General features: G+C 44.8%; 1 long non-coding RNA gene across 1 annotated transcript; it reads left to right on the top strand.

Moving 5' to 3' along the window:
* Nucleotides 1-3,145: 3,145 nt before the first annotated feature.
* LOC134535995 (uncharacterized) lies at nt 3,146-10,594 on the top strand. The gene is made up of 3 exons (XR_010075741.1): nt 3,146-3,931; nt 4,050-9,769; nt 9,888-10,594. It is a non-coding gene; the product is annotated as an uncharacterized LOC134535995 (long non-coding RNA).
* The last annotated feature ends 4,696 nt before the right edge of the window (nt 10,595-15,290 follow it).

The following is a 15,290-nucleotide window of genomic DNA, read 5'->3' as shown; positions in this document are numbered from 1 at the left end:
GGGCGGCAGTGTCAGCTTGCATAGGCCTGGCTAGGGGTGCGGTCTCGCAGCGGGGTCCATAACTGGTGGGGTGCAGACCGGACTTCACTGTCACAGGCGGTACGAAGTCAAGTCTTTGATCAAACAGAATTACCCCAGGGTGTTACAACCCACCAGGATGCCACTAACACTACGGAATCACTCAGAACACTGTTATAAATGATTATAAATGATTTAGTGTTGCACTCCCTTTACAGCAACTATGTTTATCCATGACCTGTCCCTCTGCGCTAAGTCCGTGGACCTGCTGTAGACATCGTTTGAAAGCAAACTGAATAATAATTTCTCAAGCGCGATCAATTATGACTCCAGAACAACTCCAAAATCGAGTTTGACTCGCTCAGTTTGAGCATACACACAAAATAATTTGGAACAGCGACAAAAAAGATTGCCAAGTGTGCCATTATGACATAAACATTTCAGATATGATCCAAGCAGTCAATTAGGCCGCGGATGTATCGGTCAACTTCAGAATAATGAGCACTGTTTGTCAACATCACGAATGCTTTGATATTTCCACATGAACAACCAAGATTATTTTTTGCAAGCGGAAAGGTCCAATTACTACAATTAAAACAACCCCTGGGGGGCCACTGGAATCATTGCTTTCTGGTCAAGAAACTCTATCGAAACATTTATAGCAGAATATACGAAAGAACAATTCTTTTCAAATTACATTGTTTGGAGCTAATATGATCGAAAAACGAGGTTTCAACCCAACTTTTAAGGTAAATTATATTTCGACTGCATCACACAATACATACACAAACACATCACACAGCGTTTCACCGAGGCTCCTACATGAATTTGTTTTGACGCCACTCCCGCTGCCTGATTAAGTTTTGAATAAATATTAAATTGAAAATGATCTCAGGGGGCAAAAACAGGGGTTCGACCTCGTGGCTGCAGGCAGGAGTGCGTTGTCCACGTGAACTTCCTGGGCTTTTCAGGCAACACAGGACGCCTTGAAATAAAAGGGAAACTGACTGAAAAGATACTCCACTTTATTTAGACTGATGCACTTGCTTGTCCAACGCCTGGCCGAGTCTGTTGTCAGACCGTGCTTCACGATTGGTTCAACACATTGACGTTGCGCGCGAACAGGATAGGTTGCAAACTCGTGTATAATGTTCTATCCTGTGACTGTTACTAACAACACGAAGGCTGTGGCAAATTATTGTAGAGATGTTAGATTGCAACTGTTTATATGGTAAATTAAGTTAAACATACACTGACAGCGGTATATTATCAAACGTTCTTAAAGGTGATTGCAATCTAACCCACTGCAATGCGAATGTTTCGAATTGTGCGTAAGCCCGGCTAGATGAAAATCATACGCGAGACACAGTAGCTTTTTAAAGGTTGACATAGTTTGTCATGTCCACCAGTTTGGCCTCGGCTGTTATGATAGCGCAAGCCCCAAGTGCGCCACCCATCCTACATAATCTATGGGGAGGAAAGTTAGTTCGCCACCCGCCCCTAGATGGCAGACAAAGGAGAATGTAAATTAAGGAAACTTTGTCAACCTGCCCAGCATAATTCAGGACAAATATGTAAATACCCAGTGTTGTAACAAGAAGCCATTGAATTATACAAGTGAATAAATAAATTCGGCATAATACTTGAACAGTGTTATTTAGGTAGCAACCTCCCTGGAGGACCACTCCTACTCCTACCTCCTCTGGTAGTAGACAGTGACCTTTCTGAAGGACCGCTCCTGCTCCTACCTCCTCTGGTAGGCAGCGACCTCTCTGGGGGACCACTCCTACCTCTCCCTGCACTTGGGCAGCGACCCCTGCTCGGGGACCGCTCCCGCTCCTCCCCTCTGCCCCTCCATGCCAAAAAGGGCCGGCCGCAAGCGCTCTCGCCAGCAGGGATGACCCCGGAAGGAGACATCAGAGGAGCTGCTGAAGCCGTACCAGCTGGGCTACTTCACTGGGCTGGCGGAACCCAGCCCTACCTACCATCCCGAATCCCTTGGACAATACTCCCCTGTTCCGTACTCCCCAGGGCACTCGCCCTCTGCTCAATTCCTGTTCCCTCATCCCCCTACCCCAGTCTCACCCACCGGCTCTCCCGCTCCTCCCCTCATCCCCATCAAAGTTCCTCCTCTCCCCGACCGCCGCCCCCCCGAAGCCCTATACGACCGGTGACAGCCCTCGGGACCCGCGGCCGCAGCCCATTTCGGCCAGACTTGCTGCAAGGCTGCAAGAGCTCTTCGGCCCAGACGCCTGATCGCGTCTCTCATCGGGGTTTTTTACCCCCACCTGAACCATTCCAGGGTCCCCCGCAGAAGCCCGGGACAAGTCAAGTTAATGCTTGGTTAGATTGCAAATACATACATTACACAGTAAAAATTAGCTAAATCCAAGACACGTATTAAAGAGTTAGTACACCATGACACTCAAGGCTTGCCAGAAGCCCTTAACAAATAATGATTAACTGGCATCGAAGCCTGGAAAAATGTGTAAGGCTTAAGTCCGCTGTCCGAGTACTTTGAACGTAAAATTTACATAAAATGCCACAATATCCCTGTTGGGATTTCAAATGATTATGCGAAGTGCCGCACGTAAGAATTAATGGCTAAGTGGTGTCGGGTGCAGAGCTAATTGAAAAGATTTGGTAAACTATGGCGATGAACTGGACATGGCGCGAAAACCGTAGGCTCTACGTTCGCAGAGCGACCGACCCCTGTGAGCTCCCGGCGGCAAATGGTGCTAGATAGCCGCGCGACCTCGCGCCAAGACACGTGTAGCGCGGGAAAACTGCTTCGACCAGTTTTGGACTTAAATGTTAAATTTGATATTACATGATTATTTTACAATGTGCCGAATCAGTGCTACTTTAGGCACGATTTTTTTTATTTTTTTGGTTTTACAAAATTTTAAATTTTTTTATAACTTTAATTTTACGCTTTCGCCCCATCCAAACTTGTTCGGTCAAGTGTACCGGCAGGTTACCTTGTTGAGCAGCATAGTGCTCTCACCACTGTTTCCCACCAAATTTGCTGGGTCTAGCCGACTACAGGGCTATCATCAGCAACGGTATCCACTGGCCGTCGCGTCTCGTCACGAGTTTAGCGCTATGCGTGACGAAAGTAGCCACCCTAAGCTTCCCATGGTCACCCCAACCCCTTCTCGGAGGTGTGCTGAAGTTTGCGGTCTCTAACACGTTTTGGTGTCCTTTTTTCAAGCTCCGCCGCACGTCCCGACGCCTGGCCGGCGAAGTCTCCCAGGGCAGGTCATTCACCGGACATACCCCCCACCCCTCCCTGGTCCACAGCGGTCATCGGCCAGCCGGGGCAGTGACCAACTTCAAGGCCAAAATCCCCCCCACTTGCAAAATGGCGGCCACCAAGTGCCGCGATGGTCTCTGCGAGACTCCGATCTGCATGCCCACGCCATCTAGCGGCGAAAGGACGAACCAGCTATCCCCTATCCCCTCCAGAAGAAACAGTCGACCTCACACTCAGTCGATAGGTCGCCGGAGCCCTTTTTTTTCTTTCGGAGCCCTTCGGAGCACTTCGGGTTTCCCGATCCCCTCCTCCAGAGGAACAGACGACCGGACTTAATTTTAAGTTAGCATCCCGGCGCCATTTCAGGGATTTTGAGGGCAGCTCTCGTCCAGCGCGCATCTTCGCAACAGGTCGCAGTAACGACCAGCAGCTATCGTGATCCGCTTTCGGCAATAATGTAGTTGCTTCTGAGCCAGGCCATGTCGCCTAGATTTTTTTATTTTTCTTAGTAGCTGCCCAATTAGTCAAGTCTAACTTTAGTTTTTTTTTGGTTTTCGTCTTAACTATATCTTCTATGGCTACCGCGAGCTCCCGTGCCGCGCATCCCCGGATCACCCCCCAGGGACAGCCACTATCTACTTCACCCTGCCAGCTAAGGTAAGCTGCACTTCGTCCCACACAAACCTGTTAGGTTGCATTTTTTTTTTTGGGCTTAACTTCGCCCGTCATAAACTGCCTGCTAACCAAGCTAATCCAGGTGGATTATTGGTTACAGGCAGGGTTCCAGAATCCCAGAGGGTTCCAGAATCCCAGAGTACTTCAAGGACCCCAGACCAGTTCAAGATGGCGGCCCAGTTCCGGCGCCACATTTTGCACCTCAACCTGTAACTCGTGAGCCTCTATAACGGAGTCTCCCTCCATCTTTCGGCACCCCTCAAAAAGAAGTGAAGAACAGTTTATAACTCCGCCAGTTTTAGAACGTTTTCCATATTATTATAAAATATTGTATTTTAAACACGTATATTTGTTTTATGAGCCTGCGAGCTCAATGTTCCTAAACAGTTTAACTTAGCATAGTATGAAATGGTGTTCCCCCCCCCCCCCCGGCCCCTCTTTCTTCTTTTTTATTCATTAGTTACTCAATGTAATGTATCAAAAATAAGAATCTGACATTGTTAGCAGTTTTGTTTGTAATGGCTGTAATGCCGTAAGATATTTTCTAATGTAAGAAACATAATCAATGAAAAGATACTAAACTACTAATCAACAGTAAAAGCCTCTAATGAAACCAAACCATACGAGTGTTTTCATTTGCTGCTACTTGAAACCACAATCCACGTAACCTTTCCTACTGTCAGGGAGGTTAATTTTAAATTGTGTTTGTAAGTGGGGCTGTGCCCCTCTGGCAAGTTCTTTTAGATAATTAGCCTGACGCTTCCACCGGACATTTATTATCAATAATTATGGTTTTGTTTTGAGCACAGCACCACGGTTACAAATTGGTAGCAGTTAGCATGGTTACGGTTACAATGTGGTAGCAGTTTGTGTGATATGGTTACTCTTAAATTGTTAACTGTATTTTGGTTTGATTTATGAGAATGCTTTAAATTTATTTGGTATAAATATTTTTTTTGTTTGTCACTAAGATTTTCTATATATAGTATTATTGTAAGTCCTAAAACTGGCACCCAATCTGATTCACCCAAAGTGAGTTAAATTAAAATTCTCTCGTATTTTACGTCCCGCTGTGACTGTGTTTGCGCGCGGTGAGACACCGCGCGGCCCCGTCCTTCATGCAGCGTGCTTTATCAGCGCGCGTGTCATTCTCCCTGTCATCCTCTTCACCCCTCCCCTACACGCCTCACCGGCTGGAGGAGACAAGGTCATGTCGTTGCCCCCGTGTCCGGCAGCGAAACAATGCGTTGCGGACTAGTTTGTTCCTCACGGCCGACAGTGCACTAAGTTTGTCTAAATTCCTCCCTTTATCTGTGTTTTTTTATAACACATCCGCCTGTAAACCAGGCCATCTTTGTAAAAAAAAACTCATCATAGAAGTCCTTTCGGACATCGTGGTATTTTTTTGTTTTGTCTCTCGGCGCCTTGCGCGCGCCGACATGTTATCTCTTCACCACATGGCAGGGCCGCCAACCGCGCGGAACTCTTCTCTACTCCACCCACGTAACACTTAATTTGTAAACAAACTACCCATGCTTTGTATGTCCTAATAATATAATTTTTATGTCACAAAACAAGCACTATAAATAATACTGCATTAAATATAGCAGCAAAGTATTTTCTTAATCTAGGGAAACGTAAATTATAACATAATATGTTTATATAACTTAAAATAATATTAACAATACAAATAATATGATAATATAAACCTTTTGTTTTAGCTAATGTTAAGAAACTTCCATTGTTTACTATTTCTAAGTATCTTAAAATTAACGATTAAGTATTTTAATAATACATAAAATAAATCTAAAAAAGGGTCCATTCATTAAGTAACATAAAATAAGAATATGTTCATAAGTAATTTTAACAAGTACTCTAATCATATTGCATCGTTCACAAGCAAAGTGAATATACTTCGACGTACCATTTCATGGTGTCACCATACACATCCATGTGCCTAGCTTTTGTTTAGATTTATTTCGTGATCACCCAACGAGAGGTGCAATCACTCGTGCCTTTAAGAAAAGGCCTGAATTAAATTGTTTATATACACGGGTTGAATCCCCAATACTTTTTACGCTAGTCATGAGGTGAGGAATTTATTGTAAGATAGAGTACTATACCTTTTTTTTTAACGTCGAGTTTTCTATAAACAATTTACCAATTATTCTAAGAATACTAAGTAAAGGATAAATAATATTTTTGTAATTATGAATTTTGAGTAAACAATTTATTAACTTTTATATTTTTTTGGATCGGTGTTCATTTCCTTTACAAGGTGGTGTACAGCTAGGTAATTTTAAACATCTAAATTTTTTTCATTATCCATTTTTCATCCAAATTTGTTGATCTTTCGGGTTTCGAACCCGAACTAACTCAGGGGTGAAATTCCCTCGTAGGTCTCTCTGCTTCAGCCTGATGGTCTGATCAACCGTCGGAGCTTGAACATATTGAGCCTATGTGAGTTAATAAATGTAGGTATCCGGGACCGAGGTGTGCTTCGCTTTTTAAGCAAGTATTAAATTCATCATTTCGTCTGATCCATCGTCAGATTGTGCAGAGCTATGACTCAATGCCTTCGACTTCTTATGGACAGCGAAACAATTATGTACAGGGGTTATATTCCCAAATTTAGTTTGTAAGTTACGGGTTACCATACCCATATACAAGGGTTACAATCCCCATTACTCACTGAGTGCTCAAGGACCATTTCCCTTGTTTCGGCCTCAGTGCTTTTCGGCCTCCCTCACAGCGCCCATTTTGTGTTCCTACACGATATCCAAAATCTGAGATCAACTGGATGAATTTCATTTCATTAATATAGTAAAAACATAAATAGTTGTAAGCATACAGGTACGTTAAATTTAAGCTCTGAATTTAATATTTTTTATTTATTAAATGATTTTAAGGATTTATTTTGAATAATTCAAACCAAGTTTAAATGGACCCTATTTAATTATCAACCTTGTGTTTGACTCAGGAAATGTTACAGTCAAAGGACATGGAATTAATTCGGCTTCTATTACAAGTGGTAGGGCAACAGACATATTTTCTTTTATCTTTTCTTTTAGCTCAATAATAATAATAATAATAATATAATCACGCATATAAAAATAAGTATTCCCCCTAAATTAAGCAGCTACGAGGTGACTAGTCTCATTTTAATATTTAAGGTAATCACCGAGAAGGGTGAAATACTTTCAACCCCCAACGAGAGGTCCACTTAATTAATTTGGGTATGTTTGAGCATCCCGTTTCTAGGCTAGCACAAGCTAGGTAATTTAAGATATTTTAATTTTTAATTTTTACATACGTAAGTTCAGTCTTTAACAAGCCACCTGACGTAAATAGTTTTAATTGTTTTTTACTCAGAAATACCTCTCTGATATTTTTTTGAATCTTCATGAATCTTGTTCCACGATTTCATATATTTAATTTCTTATTACGTTACTTTTTTTTAATATTCATAATTCGTAAAGTAAGCAAGAATAATGTTTGTAGTGTTTTTTTTGTACTGATTTTGCGTTAATACTTGTACATGTTTATTCCTTTATTTCCCTTGTACGTAAATGTGATGTACAGTGACGTACATAGAGTCTGAGCACTGAAGCTGTCACATCTAGCCATTTTTCTTTTTTCTTTTGCATTCTACCCCAAAGTTGTATTTCTTTTACATCGTTATCGATGAGATTGTTTATTTAAGTAAGAGCTACGTGACTTCCAGACGGCAAACTGGTTTCTTTTATGTGTTTTTCTAAAATAGGAGCTAGGTCAAGCTAGCCAACGAGCGGCGCAAAAGTTAGGGTCCTCTGAGCCAACGAGCCATGACCAAGGTCCTCTGAGTGAAAAATCTCATGACCATTTTCGAGTGTTCTTTGGGTTACATTTCCACCACTCATCTTTGGAAGGCCTATGTTCAAACCCCCTCTCAGGCAGTGCGAAGCCTATCAGCAGTCATGGAAGATCTGACCGCTCCATTATAATTTATCCCTTTTTGATTTATAATTGTTGGTTTATTGAATTTTACATTTCTTTAAATAATTTAAATTTGAGTGCGAAGAGTCGTTAATTTATCGTTTTGTTTGCAGAATACTTTTAAATAATAAATATTAGTTAATAATAATAAACATCAGAGTGGTATGCACTGAAATTTCTTAATTTATCGAATATTTAATATTTTTAAATTCATTCGTTCATACGAATTGTTGATCTTTTGGGGTTTTCATCCCCAACCATTTAAAATTCCGCCAAGGGAATTCCACCCTTAGGCCATGTGTCACTCTGGAACTGAGGCTCTGTTTCGCCTTCGAGCAAGCAGCAAATTCGACTGTCTTCTCCATCGCCTGACTGTGCAGGGCTGAGTCCCAATGCCTTCGGCTTCTTATGGAAAGACTATTGTACAGGGGTTTACATTCCCACTTTCATTATTTTCAGGGGTACACAAATCCCCACCTTTCTTTACTGGCACCCGACGGACCAAGTTCCGGTTCCGGCCCAGTGTTTTAGGCCCGCCTCACAGCGCCCATATTTAGAGTTTTTGTCAAGTGACACCATTCCCAACATCTGAGATCAACTTTCCTCATGACATCATTCACCGTTAAGGGTAATTTAAATAATTATGATACACCTTCGAATTGACCGTAAAAATATTTTTTTTATAAGTAGTAAGATACAGGCGAACCTGGTACTAGTTTTACTAAGAAGTGTAAGTTTATTTTTTTCCCTATATGCTCCGCATTCAAGCGGGGGAGTATGTGCCGAATCAGTGCTACTTTAGGCACGATTTTTTTTATTTTTTTGGTTTTACAAAATTTTAAATTTTTTTATAACTTTAATTTTACGCTTTCGCCCCATCCAAACTTGTTCGGTCAAGTGTACCGGCAGGTTACCTTGTTGAGCAGCATAGTGCTCTCACCACCGTTTCCCACCAAATTTGCTGGGTCTAGCCGACTACAGGGCTATCATCAGCAACGGTATCCACTGGCCGTCGCGTCTCGTCACGAGTTTAGCGCTACGCGTGACGAAAGTAGCCACCCTAAGCTTCCCATGGTCACCCCAACCCCTTCTCGGAGGTGTGCTGAAGTTTGCGGTCTCTAACACGTTTTGGTGTCCTTTTTTCAAGCTCCGCCGCACGTCCCGACGCCTGGCCGGCGAAGTCTCCCAGGGCAGGTCATTCACCGGACATACCCCCCACCCCTCCCTGGTCCACAGCGGTCATCGGCCAGCCGGGGCAGTGACCAACTTCAAGGCCAAAATCCCCCCCACTTGCAAAATGGCGGCCACCAAGTGCCGCGATGGTCTCTGCGAGACTCCGATCTGCATGCCCACGCCATCTAGCGGCGAAAGGACGAACCAGCTATCCCCTATCCCCTCCAGAAGAAACAGTCGACCTCACACTCAGTCGATAGGTCGCCGGAGCCCTTTTTTTTCTTTCGGAGCCCTTCGGAGCACTTCGGGTTTCCCGATCCCCTCCTCCAGAGGAACAGACGACCGGACTTAATTTTAAGTTAGCATCCCGGCGCCATTTCAGGGATTTTGAGGGCAGCTCTCGTCCAGCGCGCATCTTCGCAACAGGTCGCAGTAACGACCAGCAGCTATCGTGATCCGCTTTCGGCAATAATGTAGTTGCTTCTGAGCCAGGCCATGTCGCCTAGATTTTTTTATTTTTCTTAGTAGCTGCCCAATTAGTCAAGTCTAACTTTAGTTTTTTTTTGGATTTCGTCTTAACTATATCTTCTATGGCTACCGCGAGCTCCCGTGCCGCGCATCCCCGGATCACCCCCAGGGACAGCCACTATCTACTTCACCCTGCCAGCTAAGGTAAGCTGCACTTCGTCCCACACAAACCTGTTAGGTTGCATTTTTTTTTTTGGGCTTAACTTCGCCCGTCATAAACTGCCTGCTAACCAAGCTAATCCAGGTGGATTATTGGTTACAGGCAGGGTTCCAGAATCCCAGAGGGTTCCAGAATCCCAGAGTACTTCAAGGACCCCAGACCAGTTCAAGATGGCGGCCCAGTTCCGGCGCCACATTTTGCACCTCAACCTGTAACTCGTGAGCCTCTATAACGGAGTCTCCCTCCATCTTTCGGCACCCCTCAAAAAGAAGTGAAGAACAGTTTATAACTCCGCCAGTTTTAGGACGTTTCCCATATTATTATAAAATATTGTATTTTAAACACGTATATTTGTTTTATGAGCCTGCGAGCTCAATGTTCCTAAACAGTTTAACTTAGCATAGTATGAAATGGTGTTCCCCCCCCCGGCCCCTCTTTCTTCTTTTTTATTCATTAGTTACTCAATGTAATGTATCAAAAATAAGAATCTGACATTGTTAGCAGTTTTGTTTGTAATGGCTGTAATGCCGTAAGATATTTTCTAATGTAAGAAACATAATCAATGAAAAGATACTAAACTACTAATCAACAGTAAAAGCCTCTAATGAAACCAAACCATACGAGTGTTTTCATTTGCTGCTACTTGAAACCACAATCCACGTAACCTTTCCTACTGTCAGGGAGGTTAATTTTAAATTGTGTTTGTAAGTGGGGCTGTGCCCCTCTGGCAAGTTCTTTTAGATAATTAGCCTGACGCTTCCACCGGACATTTATTATCAATAATTATGGTTTTGTTTTGAGCACAGCACCACGGTTACAACAATTGCACATATTTCTCATATTTTTTCAGTATCTTTTAATTGTTATTATTTTGGTTTTAAAAAGAAGAATTACTTATTTAATTACACACTAGCGTATTGCAACACCCGGCTGGGTGCTGTAGTTGACTTGCTGTTCGTCGCGGCGCACTTTAACTTGCCGTCGTCCGGGGTCTCGGGCTCGAGTCCCGGTGTGGCTCCTGGTGGGAAAAGGCGGTTCTTGATACGTATTGTCCGGGTGGGCGCCAGACTAGCTCGGCTCTAGTCGTGAGTTTGGGGTCGTGGATGTATGTGCCCCTGCGTGGCCCACTAGGGCCGGCGGCGGTGTTGCGTGAGATGATGTTTAAATAAGAGACGTGGAGTTGAGGTGGTGGTGTCGTACCTTTTATTCATAGGAGCGAGTCGTACACAATACAACACTCTACAGAGGTCCCCGGGGGGGGGGGGGGTTTACTCGTTATTCCGTGGCGCCGTATTGTTTGTGTTCCGCGTTAAGTGGGCCTCGGACGCTGTTACGTCTCATACGTCTCACTGGTTACGCGGGTAACGTAATTTCGTAACACAAAGGCGGGACACAAAAGTACACTGAATTAAGGGGGTGCGCACAAGTTACGTGGCACTCGTTACTCGGGTAACGTAAGTTAGTAATACAAAATACGGGACACAAAAATACACTGAATTAAGGGGGTGTGCACAAGTTACGTGGCACTCGTTACTCGGGTAATGTAAGTTAGTAATACAAAATACGGGACACATAAATACACTGAATTAAGGGGGTGCGCACAAATTACGTGGCACTCGTTACTCGGGTAACGTAAGTTAGTAATACAAAATACGGGACACAAAAATACACTGAATTAAGGGGGCGCGCACAAGTTACGTGGCACTCGTTACTCGGGTAACGTAAGTTAGTAATACAAAATACGGGACACAAAAATACACTGAATTAAGGGGGCGCGCACAAGTTACGTGGCACTCGTTACTCGGGTAACGTAAGTTAGTAATACAAAATACGGGACACAAAAATACACTGAGTTAAGGGGTGGGCGGTTGGAGACGGCCAATCTCGTATACGAATGTCTCTGCGCGGGTGTTGTGCCCACTGTGGTGAAACACGCACCGCAATTAAGTTTGTCCAAGTTCCCTTGCGGGTTTGTGGTCAGCACTGTGCGCGTGACCTTAAGTAAAGTTCTGTGAGTTGCGGGAGGCGGCCCGTGCCGTATACTGAAGATCAACCCTGCTGACCAAGTGTGGTGCGGGGTGTCTTTAAACTGATGCGGTCGGATTAGGTCCTGGACCGAAAAGGGGGACCGGGTACTCACGGAGAGGTTAAGTAAAAAAAGGGGTTCTGTTAATTAGTGACTATATTTACCGGACGTTACTTTCGGTGAAGACAAAGGCTGTTGCCCCTCCGTGGGACGTAGGTCCACCCCGGTCCGTGAGCTGTGCTGAACTCCCGAACTGGCATGGCGTCCGAGGGAGGCTCGGCCTCTCTTGCGCCAGGTTTGACCTCATTACGCTAGACTCTAAATGGGTGTGTCTGGAAGAGACTTTATTGTCGCTAAAATCCTAATTTAATGTTCCAGGAGGATTGGGTACGGTTCTTCTCTTGTCTACTCAGGTTTTCACGGGTTTGCCTTTAATCGCTGTTCGGCTCGCCTGACTTGGGTGGGCCATGGCCAGGGATGTGTTCCGTTAGCGGGAGCGTATACTGGCGGGTGCAGTTCGGGCTCTGGGGTGGTCGTCGGCCGGACGACGTCAAACTCACACGGCGGACATCACGCTCGGGCGTGTTCATTGCACTTACGAGTAAGTGTTGTTGGGATGTAACGGCCTGTGCGACCCAGAGGGAGCACCGGTGGTTGGCGTCAGTTTACTATTTTACATATATATTGCAATGAATGCATTAAAAACATCAAAAAATGGTTATAAAAACAATGATTGCAGAATTATTTCATAATTCCATTAAATTCATTATTTACTATTTTTTTTAAATTTCAAAACAATATAAGATAAGATTTGGTTAGTACTCGACGAATTGACTGGGTATATACACACACATTTATCTATGCATATGTGTGTGTGCACATTAATTTTTTTTTTATGAAATCGCTTTAAGCTATCCATTTCTTGTTACTCGCCGCTAGATGGCGCTGCAGCGCATCACCTTCTAAGGGCTGGTTTTACGACCCCCGGCTAAATCTAAAGGTTAGCTAGCCCTCAGGTTGCCATTGGCCGGGGTTTCGGGTGCGATTCCCGCGGCGAGTCTAAGGAGCTGTGCGTGAAAATTGGGGTGTTTTCCGGGAGGGCGCCAGGCTAGCTCTGTCGTCTAACCGTGAGTGGGTCGATCGGCCCCAGCGTGTCCCCTAGACTCTGTGGCTTGACTTGGAATTACGTGAAACTATATGCTAATGAAGTTGGGTGCACTCCCTAGACAGCGTAAGGGGCTGATGCCTAACTACAAACAAAGAAAACACTCATTGGACTCTCTTGAAACGTGGTTACACATATTTATTACTGAACAGGCGCTAGACGATTCTACACGCACGCTGGCCGACCGGCACTTGGGCGGAAATTGATACACGCAAAAACATAACACTACACAACACTCGTGATAAAAATTGGTTAGCTCCCCTTACAGCAGTCGTAAACTTTCTCTATCTTTTTCGTACAGTTCCATGGTCGGCCTCAATTTACCATGTGGTATTTCACTTCAATTATTCAGTGCTCCAAGACGAGTGTTCAGCATTATACGTAAGTACTGTGGGGAATCTACGAGAAGTTACGTCGGCGCTTCACGCAATAATCTAGCCGACCGTCTAAATAGTTTCAGCCCGCACGGGGCAGCCAGTAGGCGACACGTGCCACCAAAATTACTAACGAGTCAATATCTGGGACAAGTCTAAGAGTCAGGTAGAGTCGCCGGATTTACGGGCCTACGTGTCATTAGCCCAGTGTAATACGTAGTTTTTAATAGTGAAGTGTTTTATTCGTCAGGGTACAATATGTCATGTTAGAGTGACGTCCCTCGGCCTATGGTCCCTAATTTCCTGTGGTGAACTGTGCTGATTTGCCCATGTAGCTCTCGTCGGTGAGAAAGTGAGTTCAGGCCAATGTGGCCGGGACCGGAAAATACGGGATCTGGAGGGAACGTTACGTAGGTAGGAGGAACGGTAGATGGTACCAAGGATAATGCGATGATGTCCGTTTTCACGAGCCCCTTTTATTCCGTAAAGAATCCTGCCGCAGTCTGGCCGGCACGTCGCGGAAAGAGCGTCCTCCCCGCCACGACCCGGACTCCTGGAAATAAGTCTCGGCCTCAAGATGCGACCCAAAAAGACAAAGAAGGGAACTCCATAGCGAATCGCACCGGTTACGAAAGTTCAGCAGTGCTACACAGCACATACGCGACCCGTCACGTAAACGGAAAAGATCCAGTAAATACACGTACTGACCGAGAGAGTTCGGTGGTTCGAAGAGGCACATTCACGGCCTATGATGTATGTAACTAAAGTCCCGAAATGATATGTAATGACTGGGAAATGCCCAGTAGTAAAACGAATACTGATATAAAGCAGCTCGACTGCAGAGGCAATCCCGTGACGTTTTCACTGACTGCGAACTCAGAGCAAAGAAACGCGTCTCCCGAACGGAGCGGAGCGGGCGCACGTCTGCTCGTTTCCGCGTCTGGTTCGCCACTGCCCTCCTCCGCCCGCTAGCGAGCCGAGGCCCGCGGGCCGCGGAGGAGGGGAGGGGAAATCGGCCGGCGTGGGAGAGGCCCGCCTTGCGGTGCGCCAGGCTGCGATTACATGACTAACATAGCACTCGAATGCATTAAAGAATTATAATAACGATATAAAAATTAATTAGTTAATGAAATGCAAACACAAATGAATTATTAATAAGTTACAGATTAAAGACAAACGAAGTATTTACACAACATTTACATACACTATTTCATACGTGAGAGTTATATTTAACTGTGGAGGCTCGTGGTTATTTAAAATGTGTATACAAAACATAACTATTTACAACACCCCTGACGTCCGCTGACGTACCAGGGCGCACGCGGGTGCGTCCCTGCTCGTAGCACTTCACAGCCGGTGCACTGGGGGGAACATACCTCCCTTAGGCCCACGTCGGCGGACAGGTACGGTCTCTGCATCTAGGAGGGTACGACGACTGTCGTCAAGGGTTTTGATTCTGTAACCGCCGCACGGTATTGTGCCACCAAACGTACTAACGAGTCAATATCTGGGACAAGTCTAAGAGTCAGGTAGAGTCGCCGGAGTTACGGGCCTACGTGTCATTAGCCCAGTGTAATACTTATTATATAATAGTGAAGTGTTTTATTCGTCAGGGTATAATATGTCATGTTAGGGTTTATTCTGTAACCGTCGCATCATGTGCAAGAGTATGTCCTTCACGCGTAGTAAAATCGTGAGCCGCCACTGAGAAAGTGGCTGCGCGTGTGACTATTCAATTTGGGACAACCGTTACGGCCAGGAAAGGCAGCACTATGTATAGGGCTGTGCTGTAATAAATTCATCAGGCATCAAACAGTAATTTTGTGTTCTTCTTCAGGCATCCCAAGTGGCCATAACAGCTCGGGGGGCCCTACTGCGTTAACCCCTACCTCTAGCCACAAGGCCGAACCTACCCTGAGATCACGAACCATATAAAAATC

Source organism: Bacillus rossius, chromosome 1, assembly GCF_032445375.1.
Source record: "Bacillus rossius redtenbacheri isolate Brsri chromosome 1, Brsri_v3, whole genome shotgun sequence".
Lineage (NCBI taxonomy): Eukaryota > Metazoa > Arthropoda > Insecta > Phasmatodea > Bacillidae > Bacillus > Bacillus rossius.
The sequence above is the reverse complement of the archived record's forward strand: the minus strand, read 5'-3'. Positions and strand labels throughout refer to the sequence as shown.